Below are 25,628 nucleotides of genomic sequence, written 5' to 3'. Positions count from 1 at the left end.
GCTTGCGTGCGCTTCCTTTCTTGAAAACTCGGCGCTGGCCACTTTCCTATCGAGAATGCAATGTAACCCTGATAATGAGCATGTCGATCGTGACCGGAATGTACCGGGCGCGGGGCGATAGCGCAAGGATGGAACGCAATATAGATGACGATTATTGTTGTGGGACAAAAAGGCACCCTTTTTACTCGCTCTTTTTTTAGAGTGTATGATTTAGTGTAACAAAGTGGGTATTGTTGGTATCTCATGCTCCCAATGATCAGGCGGTGTCAATACTCTGCTGATAGGCACGTGGAGGGTGATAGGTACGTGAAGGTAAAAGAAAAAAATCTTGGCAGCAAAAAAAAAAAGAGAAATGCTGCAACAATTTTTTAGTTTTAAAAGTAATATGTGATCCCCATCTACCTAATTACTCGTTTCTTGGCCAATCTCCCATAGTGTGTGAGAGCCATGCTTTTAGGCCATCATCAGCATCATCATAATGAAGCACAGTTATGAAGCACAGAGAAATGAGCACAGGAGTAGCTTGTCGGCGTTGCCTTTCGCGGGAGAGAGAACATTCACGTTCGTTTTTATGCATGGTAGCGAAAAAATGTGTGGTCTGGAACTCTATTATTCTTCATCGCCATCAGCGTCATCGTCACCGTGAGCCCATACAACGCACAATGAACAAACCCACACCCTATAGGGTGCTCCGCTCCTAAATCTCCTGAAACCGACGGCAGCTACTATGTATTGCATTTCCCGCTTTAACAACATTCGTTTTGATCTTCTTCACGTCCCTTCAGTTCCATTTTATAATAATAATAATAAGAATAATAAGAATAAGAAGAATAATAAGAAGAATAAGAAGAATAATATGAATAATAAAAATAAGAATAAGAATAAGAAGAAGAATAAGAAGAAGAAGAATAAGAATAAGAAGAAGAATAAGAAGAAGAAGAAGAAGAAGAATAAAAATAAGAATAAGAATAAGAATAAGAAGAATAAGAAGAAAAATAGGAATAAGAATAAGAAGAATAAGAATAAGAATAAGAAGAAGAAGAAGAAGAAGAAGAAGAAGAAGAAGAAGAAGAAGAAGAAGAAGAAGAAGAAGAAGAAGAAGAAGAAGAAGAAGAAGAAGAAGAAGAAGAAGAAGAAGAAGAAGAAGAAGAAGAAGAAGAAGAAGAAGAAGAAGAAGAAGAAGAAGAAGAAGAAGAAGCTGGAGCTCTGAAATCTCAAAATTTCTTGAATTCACTTTTCTGTTTTTTTTTTCGTTTGCTCCCTTTTTATGTGGTTTTCCATACATTAGTCATATTATAATACAAATTGATTTTTACAATTAGTTATAATGCTCACAGAAAAAATGCACTACGCTTTCTTGACCGATTCCCCTGAGTGGGTGTGACCCATGAGTCCAGGGAAACAAACAAACATGCCAAAATCACGATACGATTATGAGGCATGCGGAAGCGGAGAGCTCCGCTGGTTTCGAGCACCTGGGATTTCTTAAAACGCACCGAATTTTAAGTACCCGGACTTTTCGAGTTACACCTCTATAAAAATGCGGCTGTTTAAAAAAAAGTACAGCAAGCAGTACACATACTAAAGTTGTTCAGTGACACAAAACCAAGTTTAATTTTTAATTAGTGCTAAGCGCGTTCGGCCTTAGTATCTTGACAGGCGAGATGGTACGTGCAAAAAAAAAAGTGCTTGAAATATAGCGAAAAAATTCGCCTTAAAAAACTACGAGGAGACAAAGAGGAAGAAATACCGTTGCACGACCTAGAACAAGTCGTTGGGCGTAAAACCAGAATATGCCGCGTAAAAACAGCTGCGTCTACCGAATGCGAGTCATGTTATGCAAAGTTGCCGCAATCCCACAGGCACACATTGGGGTTCCTGGGGAAAACCTGCTCGCACGTGTTGTGAAAAAACAGAAAAACAAAGCTTGGGTAAACGCAAGCAGGCGCCGATTGTATTCTGTGAGTACGAGCACCTAACTTGCGAGATGTGAGCGAAAGGCAGCTCGTCGAGCTCGCGTTGCGTTTTTTTTTTTTTGTTCCCCAGGGATGACAGGGAACTTCGAATACTTCGCGCGTCTCGTTGCCACATGCTGTACAACTGGCCCTTATTTTTTTTCACCATTCTTTTGCACCGCTTTCTATTTTGTTCTCACGGCGAAAAAACTGCGTATGTTTGTATGAGCACACGCGTCTGAGAGAGAGAGAGAGAGAGAGAGAGTGTGCGTGTGTGTGTGTGTGTGTGTGTGTGTGTGTGTGTGTGTGTGTGTGTGTGTGTGTGTGTGTGTGTGTGTGTGTGTGTGTGTGTGTGTGTGTGTGTGTGTGTGTGTCGCAATTTCGATGGTGTCACAATTTCAAACACGCCGCTAATGGGGAGCTCAAAAACTTCAGCGCTACGAAAAAAATAAGGGGAAAGAGTGAAAGATCTTCGACAAATTAAGGCCGTCGATGAAAGCAAACAGGCTCTTCAGACAAAGTGGACGAAAAGAGAGATCCCCCCCCCCCCTTCTCTACTCTTGCACTCTGCAGGAGATAAAAAAACCCTTTCAAGTACAGCTCCCTTTTCAAATGGCCCGGCCTGCTCTCTAATTCAACTCGTCCTCGTTTACTCCTTTTTATTTATCACTCCTTTTTACTTTTTTTCTTCTGCAACTCTCCCGTACACTAACCTCCTTTACGACGGATTTACACTTCGTATTGCTGGATGTACGGCACAGTAACAATTCCCCCGACTCTACATCTCCCCTGTACACGCGGGATCCCGCGGGAGGGCGCTTGCGCAGGGCTGCGGCTTAGTGTTGCGCCTCTTCACGGAGCAGATTGCCAGGTGTTTGATTGCGTATTTTATGGCGAAGGCGAGGATTGAAAAAAAGAAATGCACGACGCTCTCCAGCCTGCTTGTGGGAAAGTGGACAGAAAGTCGGACAAATCGAAGGTTTCGTTTGGCCGGGTGAGCTGCCGCAAGCTGCCGAACCGCCTGTGGCATCGCGGCGAATGTCTTTGTGCCAGTAAAATGCGAATTACGGAAAGGCATAAAAAAAGGCTACATCAATGACAAATAGAAGGTGGAAAGACTCGGGAAGAAAGAATGGAGGCTTTTACGGTTAGAACTCGCAATTTACGACCACGTCAGTACTTGCTGAGCGAAAAAAAAAAAAAGTAATCGCAGCAGTGATAGCAGCATACGGCAAGATCGATACCAAAATGTTGACGTGCACATGTTGGAAATGTTTTTTTTTTTGTTGTTTTCCTTTCTTTTTAGGCGATTAAAAGTTGACGACGCTATATCAAAGGAAGAAAGGGGAAGTTTTTTTTTTCTGACGCGCAGATCTGTTGCGAAAAAAAAAAACGAAAGCAAATGGAGATGTGTCAGGCATAACCTGTCAAAGTCGCGCTCGGCTTTTTTCGCGCCGCCTCTATAGGGATGCCTTGGGGCAACGTACAGGCTATATTGGATGCCGCAGTAACTTTTTTCTGTTATTATTTATCCCAGCTAGATTTATTCTCGTCCCGTGAGCTCACTTGCGATTCGTTTTAACGTTACGCAAAGCCCGAGCAGACAGATGTCGGTCCATGCCTGGATGCTAAAGCTAGGAAAAGTGGCGTTATGCTCGTCTGCAGTTATACCTGTATTGATATCCAGAGTTTCCCGACCCTTTAAATGGGGAAAAGAGTCCCTCTAAAATCCGCCTGAATTCTCGAAGTAGCAATTTGTAGGACATCGTTATCCTGAGAGGCATACGTCAGGCAAAATGTGCTTCGCCACTTACTATCCGTCCAGTGGTTCGGCGTCAATTTTCCCTTAAGTGTTTCAACGAAAAGAACAAGTAGAAAAATGCGCCGGCCTTTAATGATAAGGGGTAAGCTGAAGAAATAAAGTGATATAAAGGGACAAAAAACGCAAAACTTGAGAAAATATTATGTAATACGGTTGATCAATTACACATTTACAATATATTACAATTTACACATTTACACATTTACACAATTACAAACACAGCCTGGCATTTTTCTAATTTATTTATTCAGATTCCAAGCATGACAATACAACTTGATAAGCGCGAGTTGGTACACCTTTAGAGTATACTTGAAAAGGACAAACTACGAAAGCAAAATAAACACACAAGAAAACTGGCGCTGTCCTGTTGTATGCGGATAACAGAATCCACATACGACAGGTGCTGTTGTGTGTGTGAGTGTTTTTTTTTTTCGCCGTTCCTGCTTTTCAAGTGCCCCTAATGCGCACGTGAGTTGCAGTTTTGTTTTATACTCATGTTTGTGCAACCGCCGCATCGGAAATAGAATTGCTAACAGAGACATCTCATCATCCACGAGAAACTGAATAAGTGAATTCGAGAATGACGATATCTTTGCCACATACTAACCCGTCCCTTCGGGTCACTGCATTACTGTATAAGATCGTCTTCTACCGACAAAAAAAAAGAAAAATAAGCAAGCGCACATGACACTCTGGTATCTCTTTTTTTTCCTGTTTGCAGACGCGACGTGTAGTAAAGAGCAGCATGCATGGGAATAAGGAGGAAATGGCTGGTAGCTCAATCGTCGTCGCATTTGAACAGCCTGTACTCGGAGAATAACGATGAAAAGAGATTGAATGTATGAGTGTCGAAGATGGGAAGCTACAGCACATACTCCTTCCTGCTCCTTATCCCTTTTTCCTGCGTACCAACGTTGGTATCGCTTGTCAGAGCAGCGCAACACCAAGCGGCGTGATCCCGAAACGGCTGCCGAAGAGTCCGTGGTAAACACGCGATGCGTACATACCGTGACAGCGAGCTCACGAGAAAGAAGGAAGGAAGGAAGGCGTAGCGAATACGCAACGTCTTCGGACAACCCTTCCCTGCGCACACAGCACACACGAACGCACGCACAGGCACTAACACAGCCTGTCTAGAAAACAAGACATTTCTCTCTTACTGCTTGTCCAGCGATTCGTTTCTCGTCCGGCGAGTGTCAACAGCGTGACACGACAGCAGTGTTAGGCCTGCCCAGCGGCCATAATCCGCGCCGCCATGCCAGTCGAGATTGCGCTACCCGCCTGGTAGAAGAAAAAAAAAGAAAAAGAAAGAAAGATAAAACAAGGGTTAAGAAAGTGCGACAAAACAGAGCCAGACAAACCGAGACCCGACCCGCAAGTAGCAGAGGCGAAGCTCATCACATGAAACACACTCCAGGATGAAGTGAGGCGAGCGAGAGAGAAAGGAGATGGCATTCGCTGTAAGAGAACGAGAGAGACAGTTGGTACGTTAAACCGAGAAGAAAACGAAAAATAAGAAAGATGGAAGACAAGGTGACGTAGAAACGGGGCCGAAGATTGAGAAACGAAGGAAAGCAAATGCCAAAACGATACGAAATAAAAATATGAGGTATACATCGAACTAGGGTTAAAAGGCAAAGAGATAAAGCCCACCGGGAGACAACATCATCATGCCCGCCGCTTTCCGGCGTCGCCAAGCAAGTCTTGTTTACTTTAGAAAAATCCGCCGCCGCACTCTCCGAGTTCACCGCCGCTGCTACTTCGAGTCCAACGACGTCGCACTCGCTCTATACCGCGCACAAGCGGTGCTACCCAAGTGATTGCCTGTCGTCGTTCCCTCGTTCGACCCAGGGGCAAAAAGTAAAAAAAGAAAAGAAAAGCAGCGAATCGAGGGCACGAAAGCAGGGTGCGCGCTGTAACGGCCGTGGTGGCGACGAGAGCCCCGTTCACTTGAGCTATATGCGAGAAGATGCCGGAAGAGTGTCGCCACTCTCCAGGGAAATCTCACGCAAGCTCCGCGCCTCCTCTTCTATAAAAAAGAAGAAAAATCGGGAATGGGGAAGGCCTGCCTTCGACAGCAGTGCCGCTTACCCGCCAACGAGCTGGACTGAGCAGATCTCATCGAACAGTAGCCGCTACCGCTTCGAAGCCGTCATAACGCGGATTACTGGCGAGGCGGCGTGCGGACCTAAACTGGTCTGGCTTGAATTAAAGGAAAATAGGCGTGAATGCGGATTGAGACATCAGAGTTTGTGTGGAGGTAAGCCTGGGTAAAGAAACAAAATAATAGATATAGTGATAAACAAGCTGAGAAAAACGTATAGATGAAAGCGGCGAAGCGCAGAAATGGGAAGACCAAATCTTCATCTTAAATGTTATCATGGGGGAATGAGGTGAGTCACAGGTTAAAAAAAAACCAGGGAAGCTTAATCTAGGCTGAGCTATTCTGCACTGGAAAAAGGGAAGAAAAGTTAGGCCGGAAGAGGGAAAGGCGCTGTTGCAGCTGACCTAACAGTGCCGCGTTTGATATCACTGAATTAGTTCGGTATCCTTAACGAAATGAAGCAGCGTTTCCGTTGCCTTTCAGAACAGTGATGGGCAGTCCCTTGGTTTTAATATTTTCTCGATAATGAAAGCGTCCCCGTCCAGAGCATTTAGAGCACTGTGGAGGCGAAGTCCCTCATGGACGAAAATCGACGGGCAGCCTTAAAAGAGCAATATATAAGCTGTATAAAGAAATCTATTCCTAATTAAACAAACAGTGCACCTACTCTCTCTGGTATTGTTGTCTGGTACATGTGATTGATTGATCCTCCATCGCTATCATGCACTCAAGTGTTTTTAAATGGATGTCTCGCGGCCATGCATTTCTTGGCGACAGAGCTAAGGCATTTACTCCCTTCACCCACAGAAGTACTTCGCCCCAGGAACGTGCCTGCGTGTGAATCATAACCAAGCCGACCCGGCAGGATGCGTAAGTGCGGGCTTAGATGCCACAAACATGCTGAACGTGTGCGCGTGCGCGTGAGCACGGGCGCAGAAGCTTTCATTTGTTTCATGTATTCCTTCTCAATATGATACAATACGGAAATCGTACCTCAGACACCTAGTTAACCACTCAGTAACCCCGGCGGGCATACACAAAGTGTCACTACCACGAAAAACAAGGGAAGCGCGGGTAGAGAAGGAAGACGACGTTCATTCTACTGTGATCGCGGTCTCAGTGCCCATTAAAAAACCCCTTAAGTTTCCTCACCGTACGTAACAGTTTGGTGAAAGGTGCTGGATAGGACGAACCCAAAGACGGGAGCTTCACTTCCAGGACTTCGTCGCAGCCGCCGCCTCGCCAGACTCGCACCATCGCCAATCGTAATGGGCCAAAAGCAGCCATCCAATGCTTCGAGGCCAACTCCGATGGATTGCGTGCCGTACTACAGAGTGCCACGAAACTTCGGCGGGACCTCGGGAGAAGAAGTCGACATGTGGCTCAAGAACTACAACCGGGTGAGCAGGAGCAATGGCTGGAACTCGAACGAACAGCTTAATCATGTTGTATTCTCGTTAACTGACACCACCCTCATGTGGTACGAGATCCACGAGGACATTTTCACGACTTGGGAACGTTTTGTTGAAGAAATGCAGAAGTTATTCGGTGATTCTGACGCAAAGCAGAAACGCGCGGCGCAGACATTGTCTCAGAGGGCACAGCTTCCAGGAGAAACATGTACGACGTACATAGAAGAAATCTTGAAGCTGTGCAAGATCGTGAATGCAAGGATGTTTGAAGAATACAAGGTTGGACACGTTCTCAAGGGTATAGCCGAAGACGTGTACAATTTCTTAATTGGGAAAGACTGCCTGAACTCCGTGTCCGACGTGATGAAGCACTGTTGTACCTTTGAATCCCTCAAGATGTGACGAATTTCTCCGAAATTCGGCCGCCTGTCCATCATCCCCACTGTGGCTAGTGTTGAAACAGTGACGCCTTACGACCTTGCTTTGACCATATGGCAGATCGTCATAGAAGAGCTGCTTCGATGTCAGCAGACATATCATCGCCTCAGCGATTTTCAGGAAGCGTACGCCTGAACCTGTTTTGCCTGAACCGTGGTGTGACACTTCGTGGTGTAAGTGGTGACGCGTCGTGTCCAGTGGGATATTGTACTGTGGACGAATCGCTGTGTGGCAAGGTGTTTTGCACAGAGTTTGCGCTTATTCCGCGGTCTACACATGACGTTATCTTGGGTGTCGACTTCTTGTGTGGTTTAACTGTAGACTGCAGAAGTGGGCACCTTTACTTGTTACTTTCCCAACGGCACTCTTGTAAAATTCCTGCCCGAATCAATGCATCTTTTTCGTCTCCGTGGACATAGTCGTTCCTGTATTTTCTGCTGTGTGTGTTCCCGTGAAATGTTCCAGTAACAACTGTGGCACGTTCGACGCCACGCTCGAACTGATTCCCTTGGCATGCCTGAAAAAGAACATTCTCATTCCCCATTGTATAGTGTCAGTCGTTGATGGACAATGAACAGTTCCTTGGGGCCTGCAGTTTTGCCAGGCGGCATGAAACTATTTATTAAGACCCGAATCATATACGACGCTGGTTGTGCGTGTTGATGCTACAAGCCAAAATGAATATCTAGGCTCACAAGGTTCAGAGGATGGCCAATTGCTACAAATGGTCAGCAAGTCACTTGACAAAAGCGAACGTCTTACACTGCTCAACGTTTTATCTAAGCACTTAAAAGCGTTAGAGTTTTCTAAAAAAACAGCCAAAGGCCTTCAATTCCAGCGTTCCAGATACGTCATCAGATCCACACCGAGTCGGTGCATCACATTAGGCAGAAATATTACCGAGTGGCACCATCGAAGCGCAAGATCATCGACGAGCAAGTCCAAGAAATGCTGTAAAATGGAATGATACAGGAATCTGCAAGTCCGCGGGCTGCTCCCATGATTCTAGTGAGACCGAAGGATGGTACGTGGAGATTTTGCGTTGACTACCGCCGACTGAATTCTGTTACCAAGGAAGACGTCTATCCACTGCCGCGCATCGATGACGCTCTAGACTGCCTGCATTCCGCGTCCTACTTTTCATCTGTTGACCTGAGATCAGGTTACTGGCAAATTTTCATGCACGCAGCTGACAAAGAAAACATGGCATTCGTTACGACCGACGAATTTTATGAGTTCAACGTTATGCCACTCGAATTATGTAATGCTCTTGCGACATAGGAAAGATTTATGGACTCTCTATTGCGTGGTTTAAAATGGCATATATGCATGTGTTACCTTGACCATGTCGTAATTTTTGGACGTACGTTTGAGGAGCACAACACTCGCCTAGACCTCGTGCTCAACTGCATTAAAAAACTGGCCTTGTATTGAATTAAAAAAAGTGCCACTTTGCGAGCGACAGGCATTGGGGCTGGGACATCTCGTCAATAAAGATGGCATTAGATCTGACCTACAAAAGACAGCGGCTGTTGAAGGAATCGTTCGAGCATCCAAAATCTGTGAAGCAACTGCGGCTATAGCTTCATCAGGCTCTGCTCTTATTTACGCCGGTTCGTACCCAAGTTTGCGGATGTCGTTCACCCCCTGACAAGCCTTTTACGTAAGAACAGCCCGTTTCAGTGGACCTCCGAGTTTGATGCCACTTTTCACCAGCGGAAGTGTTTGTTAACTTCACAGTCAATACTTCGGCACTTCAATCCTTCGTCGCCAACAGAAATTCACACAGACGCAACTGGCATCGGTATTGGCGCCGTTCTCATTCAGCTTTGTGGTAAGAAGGAACACGTCAAGGTATACGGAAATCGTTCTTTAAGCAAGCCTGAACGAAACTACACAGTGACCAAACAGGAATGCCTAGCGGTAGTCTTCGCCGTGCAACGTTTTCGCTCATACATATATGGTCGTCCGTTCACTATCGTCATATCACCATTTCCTGTGTTGGCTGGTCAACCATGGTGACCCATCCGGCTGCCTCGCACGATGGGCCATTCGTTTGCAAGAATGTATTCACCATTTTCATACAAGACTTGCCGTCTACACTCTGATGTGGATTGCCTCTCTAGGATGCCGCTACTGACGACAGATTGTGAAGCCGATAACTTTGACCACCTTATCGTTTCTCTGTCGTCTGGCTTTCCCGATTCCATGGCTTTCGCCGCTGAGCAGCGTAATGACCTAAGCTTGAAAGCTCTCTTCCCTGGAGCAAGAAAGTCAATAAGCGAAGGCCGATTCTGCGTCTGAATTGGTGTTCTTTACCAGAAAAACTTGTCCACGGCCGGCGCCCGCTTTCTGCTGGTTGTTCCTGCGTCCCTCCAAACGTCTGTTTGGACGCAGGAACAGGAACAATCAGCAGGGTGAAATCATCATGCGTCTCACGCATGATGACCCTACCTCTGGTTATCTAGGAACCGCATGAACACTTAGTCGCACGAAAGAGCGGTTCTATTGGCCGAAAATGAGCAAGACAATTGAAAACAATGTGGCCAGCTGTACGCAGTGCCAGAGCCACAAGCGGCCCATCTCAGGTCCAGTCGGTCACCTGCAGTCCATAAAGCCCAGTGGTTCTCCTTTTAAAAAGGTCGCATTGATCTTATGGGGCCATGTCCACGCTCCTCAAAAGGTAATCGGTGGATAATTGTATGCACTGACTACCTTACGCGGTACTGCGAGACGACTGCCTTATCCTTCGCCACGGCAGTACAGGTTTCGGAGTTTCTGTTGCATTCAGTCATCCTCCGACACGAGTCACCTCATGTGATAATAAGTGAGCGTGGACGACAATTTACCGCTGATATTGTGGAATCATTACTTCCCCGTGTGCCTCCAAGTTCCGACACTGAACTGTGTATTATCCACAAACTAATGGCCTGAACGAGTGTACAAACCAAACTTTCATCAACATGTTGTCAATGTACGTCACTTTCGACCACAAAAACTGGGATTAAGTATCACCATTCGTCAAGTACGCCTTCAACACGGCGAAACACGAAACGACAGGTTACAGCACTTTCTATCTGCTCTACGCTCGCTCACCTCGACATAGGCTGGACACTATTTTTTCTTTTGTAGTCCATGACGATTTCACAATTGCGGAAACTTTGTGTCGTGCGGTAGAGACACGTTGGCTTGCCTCCTTACGAACACTGGCAGTGCAAGAGTCCTCCAAAACTCGCTACTACAGTCAACACCGGCAAGTAATCTATGCCCCGGGTGAATTAGTGTGGGTGTGGACCCCAATACGCAGACGTGGCTTGAGCCAAAAACTACTGGCACACTACGCCGGTCCTTTCGTGATACTTCATCGTCTTAGCGAGGTCAACTATAAAATTGCCCGTGTCGCCACTAGTGGCCGACGTTCATGCAAGACAGAGGTGACGCCTGTTGCCCGCCTGAAGCCGTTTACACGAAGGATACAAGAATGACACGCCCAGAGGGCTTTGTCTGAGACAGGAGGAATCATACGAAGTGTCACTACCAGGAAAAACAAGGGAAGCGCGGGTAGAAGAGGAAGACGACGTTGCTTCTACTATGATCGCGGTCTCAGTGCCTATTAAAGACCCCCTTGAGTTACCTCACCTTACGTAACAATATCTCAAAACGGGTGAAAACGAATAAAAGTAAATGTCCGAAGCAGCTAGATCTTGTGCGCGTTGCAGTTTTCACTTAAAACACATAGACAACAAAGCAAGGGCAAGGTAACGAATCTCTTCCCTCCTCTCTTTCTTCCGCTCTCTCTCAGTCACGCCCGCTTCTATCATCAAAGCAATGAGGTTGATCCTCTACTAGCTTAACTTTCTTGCTCTTATCTTCACTGTCGGTTTATTTTATTGCCGTTTACTGTATGTTCTTAAGTACCGACGAGGCCCGTGCAAGACAAGGAAGAAATGAGAAATAAAAGCACAAAAAAGGAGGCCACGTACGAGCGAGCACCGTCACTTTCTCAAAGGCCCTGGCAGCGTGCTGTCACTTCCATTGCGCCCGGCCGCATGGCCAGCTTCCATCGCTCACAGGAGGCACTTCTAAAGGCTTTCTTCAATTATTCACGATCCTCATTAACAAGCAAGAACTCCGTCGAAGCTGGGCAAAGCACAAAAGAACCCGGCGAATCTTACCTTCTACCTCCTTTTTCCGACGTTTAGCTTAGTTCGTTGACTAAATTTTTCTCGCGAGAATTCTTCAATCCCCGTTAAAGCTCGCGCACTATGTTTTGTTCAAGAAGTCCAGCCCTGCTCTATTATTCGCGGCTACTGAAAGATATGCGTGAAACAAAAAGAAATTCAAGGAGAGAACAAGGAAGACCGTCTGCTCCACTTTTTCTTGGTATGCACGTCCCTGCTGAAGTCTCTCCGCATGCAAAGTTCCTTCAAACAGAACATGCATTTGCTTCTATACCTCCATTCTGAATACCTAACATGAATACGTAATGCAACCATAACAACTTCGACCGCGGTCGTCTATGACGTATTTCGACTGCCATATTCTGGCACGTTAGCTGACGGGCTGTCTATGGCCCACGCTTTCACACTGGGCTTAGCAATGCGGAATACGCGAACGCTGTCTCGACAGGGTATGCTAGTGTTACTCGTCTGCTCTGTGAAGCGTAAAGGATGGGCATGCATTAAGAAAACGAGTGCTACGTTGGTTTTCGCACCCTGGAAGCTCTACCGAGCACCAACACGTAAACAGGATCGCATACCATGTGCGGTTTCGCTAGAGAGAGGGATATGCAGAGGACGGGAAACAGGAGCGTAGGCACGAGTTTAGGATGAAGTGAATATATATATATATATATATATATATATATATATATATATATATATATATATATATATATATATATATATATATATATATATATATATATATATATACATCAAGTGCAAATATTTGCGAAACTTGTTGACTGACAACTTCAAGGAAATGTAAGAAGTCTTTTGACTACACATGTTCTCACCTCCTATCTCTTTAGCGTTGCCTAAAGGAACTATAGTTTCTCTTCTGTCTTAGTGCCTCTTATTTGCTTATATTTCCTATTATTTTCCTGTTTTTCTTTAAATGGGTCTTAACTACGAGCCGAGGCCAGCGATTCATTGTCGAAAATTCGAGTGTGTTTATGCGCCAAAGAACAGCCCTTGTCATATTAGGGTCCTCAAATCGATGAGAATAGCATATTAAAATTTTGGCGTGACGCTTAATACTTTGTCCTTTATCAGGTACCATTTCACCTCTCCATACTGTCGTCGTCGTCGTCGTTGTCGTTGTCGTTGTTGTCGTCGTCGTTGTTGTTGTTGTTGTTGTTGTTGTTGTTGTTGTTGTTGTTGTTGTTGTCGTTGTTGTTGTTGTTGTTGTTGTTGTTGTAAGTTACGATTGCTTGAACATCTTCGACCAAAAATCTCTCCCTTAATATAACACCGCATATTACTCTTATAAAACTATGTGTGACGATGTATGAGCATATATGTCGGCGTATGTGGTTAACGTTTACCCTAGGTGGATGCAAGTATTGTCATATGTGGCACACCTTCCCCGCATACGGCGTTAAGTGCAGCCACATGAGGCACGGCCACACGGAACATACCACTCCGTGCTTTCGCGTCTAAATCAAAATAATAAATGCACAAATATCATCTCAGTGAAAGCTCCGCACTACGCGTAAATTGCCTTCTAAATTGGAAGTAAAAACAAAACTAAGGCACCAGTTTAATGGAAACAACCGTATTTGGCGAGAGGGACTTATGTGCGCGTTTTCTCTGTCACTCTGTTTCTCTAGCTGCCAACGCAGCCGCTCAATTGGAGACGGCACAGACGCAACGGGGTGCCCACAGCTGATGACACTGCACATGAAATGTGCCGCCTCTTTTTCTCTTGCCCAAAGGATTACAGGCGAGGATCACGGGTCTCCAATCGCCTGCGGCGTTCGCTTACCTGAACCGCAAAATGAAGCTGTCAAAAAGGGGTAAAACCATCTTCGGCTGATCTGATGCGAAGAGGCAAGCGCTTCGTGACACGTTATTAGAGCTTTCTGGTTACCTGTGTCGCCCGTAGATGAGTAGAATTAGAAACGGCTTAGTGCCTCCAAGCTTCTCTTTTACCTAAACTCATATATTTCATTTGAAGCTATAGTCGGCAGGCACATCGATTTGAGCTTCAATGCTGCGAATATTCGTATGGACGCATGGAGCCCAACTGTAGTTACGAAAGGCAGAGGAGAGTACTGTTGAAATGTTCGAGTTATTCAGCACGCTTAGTTTAATGACGTTACAGTGAATTCAGGCAGTTGGTGAAGTATTGTTTTGCCTGCATGCTCTTTTGTTTCCATACTTAGTAGCTTGCTTGACTGCATTTACTTGTTCTTCCCTAGTTTGCTTTCTTTTGGTTTGCTTCGCCTTAACATTAATTTCTTGTTTTGATGTGCATAATAAACTGTGTCATTAATACATTCCTCTTGAGCTATTTTAACGCATCCCATTTCCTGTGATATACCCGACCATTTGTGTGCCTTCAGGGGGGGGGGGGGGTAAACAACAAGAGGGAAAGGCAGGGAGGTTAACCAGGCACATGCCCGGTTTGCTACCCTACGCTGGGGGAATAGGAAAGGGACATAAAGATGAGAGAGAGAGGAAAGAGAAGAGAAAGAGAGAGAGAGAGAAAAGGAGGATTGTCAGTCAATCGGCTGGCGCGTATGCAGCGGTGGCACTACACAAAAGTTAAAGGTGGTCACAGAGGCCTGTAGTCCTCAAAAAGCACAAGACAGCTTTGACTTCTTTTTGAGCCGACGAAAGGCGATGACGGTGTTCCAGTAGCATCTGAACAGAGAGTGGCCGATCGTCCAATTGTCGCATTGCATCCGAAAGCTTCTGTCTTTCAGAAGCAAATCGAGGGCAATGGCATATCAGATGGTCGATGTCTTCTTTGGTGAAGCAGACGTCGCATTCCGCATTGTCGGTCAATCCGATGAGGGTTCTATATGCTTTTGGGAAGGCAACCCCCAAACAAAGGCGACAAAAAAGTGAAGCTTCACGTCGACGAAGTCCACATGGAGGTCGAAGTTCCAGTCGAGGGTTTATTTGGTATAGTCTCGTATGCCTTATGCTTGGGGTGTTCCACTCCTGCAGACTCAGACTACGTGCCAGGTGACGAAGTTGATTTGCAGCGTCAGTCCTTGACAAAGGAATCGGAAGGGTGTGTTCTTCTTGGTGTGATGTACGAGCCGCGCTGTCTGCGGAATCATTGCCACTGATCCCACAATGGCCAGGGAGCCACTGAAACTTGACCTCGTGGCCTGTTTCTGTGACGTGGTGAACGAGCTTGACAACTTCGTAAGTTAATTGTTCATGGCAACCTCGTCGAAGGACTGACTGCATGCTCTGTAGGGCTGGTTTTGAGTCGGAAAACACAGCCCATTTACTAGGTCTTTGGGATTTGATGTACTCTATGGCGCCACGCAAAGCCGCAAGTTCTGCCGCTGTGGATGTAGTGGCATGTGACAGTTTGATTCGCAGAGTGATTCCTCTAGCTGGAATCACCACCGCACCACCAGAACCAGACGCTGTGGTTGAACCATCGGTGTATATGTGCACGTGGTTGTTGTACATTTCGTGCAGATGGCTCAAGCTCAATTGTTTTAGGGCTGACGAAGGCAAATTTGATTTTTTTCCGTATTCCTGGAATTGAAACACGTACTTGTGGAAGTGTCAGGCACCACGGAGGATACACCAGTTTCTCAGCAGGCGTAAAACCTTATGTAAACGACGCACGATGAGTGCAGACAATTGCACTAAATTTCGTGCGGGGCCTCTCAGTAGCGAGGGTTGCCAAGTGGTGGGAAGGATTCCTAGCATGTTGCCTGAGGTACGTACGCATCGTTTCAATGGTGATGTGCGTCATGATAGAGTAGTCCTGTGCAATGGCAATTGTTTCAGCTGTCGATGCACAGCGGGGTAAACCAAGGCATATCCTAAGCGCTTGGGCTTGAATATTTTGGATTGTGCGCAGGTTTGTTTTGCATGTGTTAGATATAACAGGTAGGCTATACCGCAGGAATCCAGTAAATAATACCTTGTACAGCTGTAACATAGCCTCGACAGACATTCCCCAACTTTTTCCAGCAAGAAACCTGAATAAGTGACAAATGGCAGTCAGCCGCTTTTTAACGTAGTTTACGTGGGGTGTCCAAGACAGGTTTCGGTCGATTACGACTCCCAAGAACCTGTGACTCCGGCTGCATGGCACCAACTGCCCGTTAATTAATATGCCGTAATTGTGTGCCTTCAACTTGCGTTAAAGCCACGAGAACAATAACTCAGCAATAAGGACAGGGGTGGTTTATCAATACTTCTTCAGCTAGTTCATTTATTCTTGCAGCTTAAGTTTTTTTTCTTCATTTCATTCCTGTATGTGACTGATTTACGCGCATATCTTTATTCGGCCCGAAGTCTGGCATATTAGCTGCGAACCCAAGTAAGCTGAGCACTTTTTATTCAATTAACAAAATTGATTGATTGATTGATTGATTGAATTCATACCTAACGATCTTTTCATGAAAGTCATGAGAGTAAGCATTTCACTAGAATGGGGCCGGCAGAAATAAAACGGAAGAAATCCTGGCAGGATGTAAGCTCTTCGCCCACAGAAGCCGCACATTGTTTAGTTGGGTGTGCTTGTAACACAATACCGAGGGTCCTTAATCTATTCTTTGCGTCAATATATATAAAAACTTGGGTTGATTTTTGTTTGTTCGTGTGCCATACCAAGGGGTTGTAGATTTTTGCGTTCTACAGTCTTAGAAACAGAATAGCCGAGGTTGTGACATAATACGCAGGGAAATTCAGAGCTACCCAACTTGCCTTTTTTTTTGTCGTTTTTTTTTATTCTCCGAGCTTTAACGGGGGCAGTGTTGACAAGGAGGAAGCAATCCTGACGACCCAACATGAAGTAACATCGTTGATGAAGGATAGGGCTGCACGAACAAAGTAAGCCGGAGAAAAGCGGAGAGAGTGGCATGGGATGACTAAGTGTTTACGACGACGAATTTCTGACGGAACGCGCTTGGGTTTCGCCAACGTTGTACGCTATTGCTATCAAATATATCCTGAGTACATGGTTTGTTACATTCCTCATGTACGCGGACGCGGCCAAACAAAATGACCAATGGTATACAGTGAGTGTGGTGACCGGCGGGAATAAGATTACCAGTACCACCTCGGTACAGGTGCCCTCCACCATAGAAGCTCAAGAGGCCGCTATTACTTTGGGCATAACGAGCGCCTCCACTCGAACTATTCTAAGTGACTCGAAGAGAGCCATCATTAACCTTTCGAAAGTGAGCATCAACATCAGAGCCACGACTGTTCTGAGGAACTGCCAGTGTGACAAATTATTGGACTAGCACGTGTCCCTGCCCACTCGGGGAACCCAGGGAACGAGGAAGCGTACCACGTATCCCGAAGGTTCTCGGACCCCATCTTCCATGGTGAGGTCCCAACTTCGTTTAATGACGTCACGAATATCTACAAAAACTACCGGTGCATCTACCCCTCAGCCGATGAAAACCTCGCTAGAGCGCAGGCCATGATCCTCCGCCGCATCAAAACTTAACCACTCATTTCCCGGTCCTCGCCGGCTGGCGTTTATTGAAACCCAGAATCAGCCACTCAAAAGCACATATTGCGGGTTTGCGAAGGATTTTCTCCCCATAAAATGGCTCTTGCCAACTCGCTGACGGTCAGCGTGGGAGAGGTAATTAAGACATACATTAAGAAAAAAGCAGCTAGTGATTGCTGCCTGGCCCGTAAGTGTTGCTTTCTATATGGAGCCACTCGAAGACCCGCGTCTTCTTATCAATACAGTGGATTTCTCCTCCTTCCCGTAAAATTGCCCGTCATATTTGGTAGCAAACGCGTACAAAACTGCCGCAGTCTAAGTGCGTTCCGCTCTGTACTTGATCATCGTCATCATATGTATGCCATATTCTCCGCCCGAGAGCATATTCCGCGCCAAAGAATATGCGTGAGCGGAATATGCAGAATATGCGTGAACATATTCCACACCAACACCAATACTATCTTTGACAAATCGTACCGGTGCACACTGGGGCACCCCTGTGCGATTTGGTGAAGATGCCGAAAAAGTATTATTACTGATCATTGTTATCACTAATATTAACACAGAGTCGTCAGTGCACCAGCAAATTGAGAAGGTGGTCTTTGAGAGTTGATCTGTAACTACTGAAGCGTTCTGTGCGAACCACCATAAGCTTAGAGTGTAAAGGGCCTAGCTTCTGCAGTTGACAACTCCAGTTCCGCCTATTTATAGACGGGTACTTATTAAAACATAAAGTGCACGAAATAAACGTGTGCCGGTTAGGCGAGCCATTTTAGAACGGTAGCAGCGCTGGCTAGAAATACCAGAGCCCTTCATGGAGGCTGCATAGAACTTACAGGCACGCTGCCACCAATTACTTGAACGTATAAAAATAGTGCCGGGGGCGGTGCTGACGGACGCCCCAAAGAAAAAAAGAACGATAAGCCTCATGGGCAACAGTATGCATCAACTGGTTGTTCTCTAGGACGTCAAATGACTTTGTGCACACGGTATCATAGCCGCACAAAAAGACTCTGCGCAAATACGACGCCCAAAATAAACGATTCGAGTGTGAGTCGTGACTTCCGCATCGCGACGCAAACTATTTCCGAGTGCTAATGTAAAAGGGCTTGGTGCGTTTGCATTTCTTTCGTTCTATTCGAACACTAAACCGAGAGCGGAAACTCGCAAACTACGCGCCCTTGAAACTAAAACGACCATGAGCATCATTTTTCACCGCCATAACAGACATACAGAGCGAGGAAGACAAACAAGCCAACATGCGGGCGTGCGAGGCAGACGCACGTACAGACTGAATCAGTACCGCAGCGGCAAATTAAAAGGAGTTCCCTTGGCATAAATTCCAGTGCCGGCGTCGTTGGTCGTGGGCGAAAGAAAATACGGCAGCTAGTGGTACCAAGCCTGACGTAAGAGCGGAGCTGGGTGGCCTTCCCAGTTTCCCTATACTTTTTCTTTTTCTTTCGTTTTTATTGAATTTTTTGTATATGTTTTATGTGTATGTCATCAATGTTTTCTTTTCTATTCATATTTTTTCCTCAATCGCTCTTTATCGCTTTATTTCTTTTTCTTCAATTTTTCCTGAGTTTTTTGTTGTCTCGTTCTCTGTATCTCTCAGTTGTTTTTATCTCTTTTCCATTTTTCTTTATATCTGCCCCTTTCTATGTTTTTCTCTCGGCCCATCTCTGTCTCTCCCTTTGTCCCTCTTTCTTCCTCGCTTTGTCTTTTTTCTTCAATTCATTTTTTTGTCTCTATTTCTTTCCGTCGCTATCTCTCTCTACGTATGCCTTTCTCTGTATCTTTTATGCCTTCATTCCCTTTGTTTCTCTCTATGCTTCTATTTCTGTATATCATTTTATTTCTTTTCTTTTCTTTTTTATTTATCTTGATTTTGCTTTTCTCTTTCTGTCTTTTTCTCTCTCTCTCTAACCCGTTTCACGCACTCTACTTCGCCTAACAGAGTTTTTGTTTAACGCTCGCATTTGCTCTACTTTGTAGAGGGGCTTGCTCTATTCTGGTGGTACACACCCATTCGTGCAAGTTCGCATGACGCAGCACAAGCTACGGATAGCTTAAACAGATTTACATTGTTGTCTGTCAGTGAAAATTGGATAGATATGGTCCAACATAGCGCCATAAGGCGCAGCCTGACTGTACCGACGAGGACTCATTCTGCCACGGTATGAAAAAGGCGCGGCCTTCGGGACTTCGGGAAGTTTTATTAGTGAACCAATAAACGCAAATGAAGGAAAGAATAAAAATGTCCGAACAGATCAAAAACCGAGACCCAATTTCCCTGCCACAAAGTCAAGCCCGTTCTTGTAACTGTATCGAAAAACAAAAAAACAGACAAGAACCTTTAAGAACGTCACGCAAAGCAACGAGTCTCCTTAACACATGTAATATTGCGTGGTGGAAGCGTATAATTCCACCAGGGGGTAAATAATGTGAATTGTGCATCGAGGAGGTGGTTTAAAGGACTACCGGTTACAAAACGTTAAAGCTTGTTTAGTAATTATTATTAGCGACATTATTAACAAAGTGTGCAGCTGCGCGAGTGTGCGTGTCGCCTTTCGGGCGCGTCATTGGTACTCCGCCAACTCGCAAAAAAAAATGGCATAGTGGGCAGTTCGCAAATGTCCTTGCAGAAGGAATTCTAGAATAGTTTAAGACGGCCACTCTTACGCGCACAAGCGTTCCTTATGGCCCAATTGTGGTGTCCACACAAGGGAAGCCAAGTTAGCAATTGATAGGGCGTTGCAAATGGGGCCTCATTACACTATCGCATTCTACTCTTGAAGGACAAAAAGCTCAAGCGTCTTTGAAGTTTTCATTTCAGGGACGAAACACCATAAGGGCGAGGCTTGTCTGTGGTCACGGCTGCATTATATGGGCCAATGCTCGGATAACGTGCGGTATAGTCGAAGCATATGTGAGACACACGCAGAAGAATGCTTAACACTAGACTAATATCAATCATAATTGTGACAGTACAATATAAAACACCTGCAAGCAGTACCCTTTAAAATAGTCGGTGACTTCAATGTACACATTAGGCACCTTGAGGCCTAACTCTGTCGTTGAATATTTATGTAACTTTAGGTCTCTCAGCTTACATTATATAGAATAACGCTCGGGTACCATATGCGAGACACAGAATAGTTTTAACAATTGTTTAATATCAATCATAATTGTGGCCACACATTATAACACGCCTACGAACACAAACACTATAGACTAGTCGGCGGCTTCAACATACACGTTATGAACGTTAAGATTTGGCTTCACCCCCTCGTCGTGATGCATGGATTCCTGGAGATGCATGAATTTTTGTTGTTGCTGCAAGTATCATTAAAGGGACACTTAAGTGGAGCAATGAATCAGTGCAGAGCGATGAGGTACACCTTGAAAGCTTTAGTGTTGTCAATTTCACTGCCAAAGTTTGTTAATTATTCAGACAATCGACGCCTAAAGCTTCATTTTCAAGCTTGCCAACCTAAATCTCTGATGGTGAGGTCATAGTGTTCAAAGAGTATTTTGTTGTTTCGGCCCCATTGGCTCAACGAAATTTCTCGAAGTTTAGCACGGAAACTTTCCGGCTTCCTCAGACGACAATGCACTTCATGCACACCTATTAAGAACTACGTAAACAAGACGCCATCAAAATTTATGACGTCATAACTACAGTTGCCGAAACGTCAACGTGACGTTGCCCTGCTTTTTTGTTTTTGCGAAATTTCTCGTTTGCCAAGCGTCTTTTTGTGGTTAGTGTACTGTTTTTGGTATCGTGAAAAAGTAATTTATTATTACAAGAAAACCGTTTTCTTCCTCAGTGCCATTTTGAAAGTTTAGGAGCAGGGACCATGGGGTGTCGAAACACGGTGACTTCCTTTTTTTTTAGTGACCGAAAAGCAAGGCTGAGAAAATGAGGACAGAGTGATTTCTTTGAGCGAGAGCAAACACCGCTCACCACCCGAGGCCGCCGCCTCTCGCTCAAGGTTGGAACGGTACTTTCATGCGGCCTTAATCAGACCCGTTCTCGCGTGGTTTCTGTGTCATCTTCTTTATGAGACGCTTCCTTCCGTACAGTACATCTTCGCGTGCTGTAAATATTTCATGTCTCTCCTTTTTTTTTCTAACTAAGAACCATTAAATGAAAACACGAAGTTAGGATAAACACTAATGTGTCACTCCTAAAAAAATGAAGAAAGGCTTCCCCAATATTTCCCAGAAAAAAAATGACGCTTATTAATAGCAGAAAAAATATGAAGGTCAAGATATAAGGCGACAATATTTTCTAGCAAAGATACTTTTAAAAAGTGAGGATATATTTCACAGCGCACTTTCTTCATATTTTTTTTCTGGCCGGTTCTGTCAGTTATGTACTACGAGCAGCACATTTGGCTCAAATGTTCAGTGACAATAAAATGTGATAATAAAGCCATTCGTGGATATGTGGGCGGGATAGATAGTATTGCGAAAATCCCATAACTGTGATGAAACTAGTGAATACGGGCTTTTTCGGTATATCTTCGGTGAGGAATTGCCAGCGTGTACGTTTTAAATATTTTCTTGTGGTCAAGCTATCAAAACACACACGTGGATTGGAATCAGTGCCAGAAATAAACTGAAACCACAAAAAAGCAAAACACAAATTGAAAAACGTGAAATCTGCATGACGACTCAGCGATAAGCAATAGCGCCTGCTGGGCCCAATCCCCTGTTTGTTTAGTCACTAGCTCGTGCGCTGTTTATTTACTAGCTTTGTTCTTTACCAACGACGCTTTAAAAAACAAAGCAAAAAACTATCATCGTCATAAACAGGTATATATGTGCCACAGAAACTGGGTAAATCGCACAACTCAATACTGGTTCAATAAACATGAAGAAGGGAACAGTTCGCCCAACGAGTGGCTGTGAAGTGATGGCGGCGAGGCACAGACTACGTATACTACGAGAGAATCACAGCAAACGGGAAAAACAAGAGCGGCTGCGAGACGACCCCGAAGCGATGGAAGGCCTCCGCAAAACGACGACGTGCCAGCAGGTCTGTGAGGAGTACGAACACTTGGTTTCAGCGCGAATTTTCCATTCTGGCGTTCGGACACCCACGTAAGGTCTGTGACTGTCTATGGTTCACATCTCCGCGCTGAGAATCAACGTAGAAACAGCCTGCGCCACCTAGCTAACCTTCAGAGAAAACCAAGAAGCGATGAGGTTGGTCTTAGAATTGCAGAGTTCCAAATTTTCAAGGCTTGCGCGGCTTGGTGATACTTTCGTTGTTGTTTTTTATTATTGCGATTGAAATTACGTTGACAGTTCAGGCGCATTCCTATCATTGTCGCCAGCATAACAGTCATGTTCTGTATAACGTCCAAATCGATAACGCCCCCACACATTGTATGTTCCATGGCATGTGCTAGCGAAAGCGTGCGAGGGCTACCGACGATCGCTGCTCAAGCAGAGGGAGACACGCCGGCCGTCACATGTCGCGCGGAAGGCGCATAGAGGTAAGATCGCGGAAGGGAAAGGTGGGGCTGAGTGGGACCGGCAAGGAATGCGCACCTCGGCTGACAAGGCGCGATCTTCCCCTGTCGGGTGCGCGGTATCTTTAGAGTGATTCAGCAAATGGCTCATGCCTAGCTTAGTGCGTGTGGTGCTCCCTTTGGAAAATTTGAGCTGAAGTCATATACAGCTCGAAGGTCACTTCGCTAGCTGCAGTAGCCGCGTTTCTTAAGTAACTGAGCTGTTAACTACATACATTATTCTGTTTTGTTGCTGTCGCACCCATTGCGCCACCCTCACGCTGAAATAGGGGTCTTGTTCTGTTTACTAATGTCATATGTGGACGATCTTAGAGTAATTTGAAAACGTCATCTAGAAACCATGGCTGCTCATTACGTCACCTACAGAGTGGTATATAAGAAGCTAAATGTACGGGCCCTACTCACCATATAGCCGAGAGCATCGACAGTCTATAGAACCTGAACTCTCTGTTCGCTATTTAAAGTACTAAGCGGCCTTCTTTTCCCGACTGCGACTGTTAAGTGCTTAATTCGTTCTTTGTTTGTTCATTACTTTGTTTTAAGCCTACTGTGAAGTTGTAGATCCGGGAGAGCGAGGAGTCAGATACACGTAAGATGTGGTATGGAAACGATGGCGTAATGATGACGTCATCGGCATGACACACGTTCTTTCGTTAATCCGCACACACGTGCGGTCTTAGTGCACTCTCACCTTAAAAAAACTAAGCTGCCACGAAAAAGCCAAAAAAGCGTGCGTGATTACTACGAAGACAAGGTTCTTGATCAGGCTAGCGAGGTATAAAGTAAGATGGTAGGGGGAGTACGATAAGAACTAAGGTCATCAAAGAATGTAATTATGGGCAGTGCGGCTTCTGTTCAAAGGCAGTGGCCATAATATAAGAACAAGAAAAGAAAAAGGGGCAAAACAAGAGAGGTGTATGTGCTGTCTCCAGTTTAAAAACTCCAAGACTCCATAAAAAACATGGCGAGGTCAGCACTGCGTAATGAAATAAGCATACTCATAAGTATTCTTAGGCCAGTATGCCTTTCTAAATATGTTACGTAAGGCGGTAGGAGAGCGCACATCAAGTACGTTTTATGCAGTTCGCATCAACAAGCTGAAAGCAACACGGATTTGAAATGTAAATGAGAAAATGTCGAAACTGGCTGAGATGTCTACCACCGAGACCAGCCTTGAAACTGGACCTGCCAAAAGCATACAAAACGTACGAAAGCTTAGATAGAGCAGAGGAAACAGTTTTCAATAGCACACAAAGTGATTTATGTTACGAAAGATTGCTGCGCATACTGAACCACGTGTCCAGTTCCGGTATCCGACTTGTCACACGTGCGTCAGAACGTAGGGATATCTATAGCATTCGCTTTCCGCAAAGTACGTCACTTGACAGAACTTGACCGGAAATACAGGACTAAAGTAAGCATTTATACGGGCACGCATCCGCAATCATTTTGCGTATCAAGCTATGTTCGTGGTCTACCTAAGCAGCATAGTAGCATGCCAGAGGATAGAGATGCCGTCAAAAACCTGTTTTCAAGTCTCTCTCTCTCCCCGCAAGCCGGCCGGCATTTATACACCGCAGTAGCGCAGACGTCCATCTCGGTTAGCTTTCACATGAGAAAGTAACGGATAACGTAAAGAAAAGGTGATAGAGTAGCTATAGTGTCCACGCATAGCAGAACGTACAAATCCTCTACAGATTCGCGATGGTCGACAAATAGTGTTAAGGCTGTGTATCCGTGCAACGTCTATAAATATCATACAAACTACCCCAAGAGCAGTTCTGCGCTTCTTGAGATCCTCTAGCCTGAGTGAGCGCATTCGGCAAATTGAACCATGAACGTAACTTTGCAAAAGCACGTTTGTGCAAGTGTGAACTTTTCCTTTTATTTTTTAAAGTTTCCTTTTCCTCTTCCCAAGTGCAGGGCAGTCAACCAGTCTTAGCCTAGTTAAACTGTTTTCAACAACGTTGCCTTATGACCTCTCTTTCTATCTCTTTCATGAAAACGTTTATAGAACTCCTACGGCCGTCTAAATGAATTTTATGGAGAGACCAAACGGAGAACACTGAACAGCTCCTCTTTCTTGGGCCGAGCAGAGCGTATAGATGGAAGCGCGATGAGGCACCCTCCAGTTATACAGGGGAGGCGCGCCACCATCGCCGATGTGTAGCGGAGAGCAGGAGTTATTTAACGCATCGCGGGGCCCCCGAGGACACAACAGATAAGGCTCCCCAGCCTGTAATGCGCCGAGAAGAGAAAAAGAAGGGACACTTATCTTCCCTTTATTGGCCCAAGTGATGGATGGCGATGCCCCATTTGGTCCCTATTTTCGTCCTGCCGGAAAGTGTAGCCACGTGCCAGCGTCGCCTTCTCTTTTTCGTCGTTCGCCGCATGCGGGATGAATGGCCATTTCGCCTGAGGGGGGGGGGGGGGAGAGGAAGCTGCGTGACCGCGTCCGCTCTTGTGCAGACGGGGGGGGGGGGGGGAGGCGGGGGGCAACTTGACGGGTAAGGGAAGAAGATGGGAACTCCATCAGTTCTGATTCTTAAATATATGTGACGAAGATTCAGGACTAACAACGCTAGGAATGTAATGTAAATCAGAAGAAATAAAGGTAGGTGCGGGTGAAAAAATAACTTGCCTTGAGCAGGAATCGAACTATGACCTTCGAATAACGCGTTCGATGCC

This window comes from Rhipicephalus microplus, chromosome 2 (genome assembly GCF_043290135.1).
Source record: "Rhipicephalus microplus isolate Deutch F79 chromosome 2, USDA_Rmic, whole genome shotgun sequence".
NCBI classification, from domain to species: Eukaryota; Metazoa; Arthropoda; class Arachnida; order Ixodida; family Ixodidae; genus Rhipicephalus; species Rhipicephalus microplus.
This window is presented reverse-complemented; position numbering follows the sequence as displayed.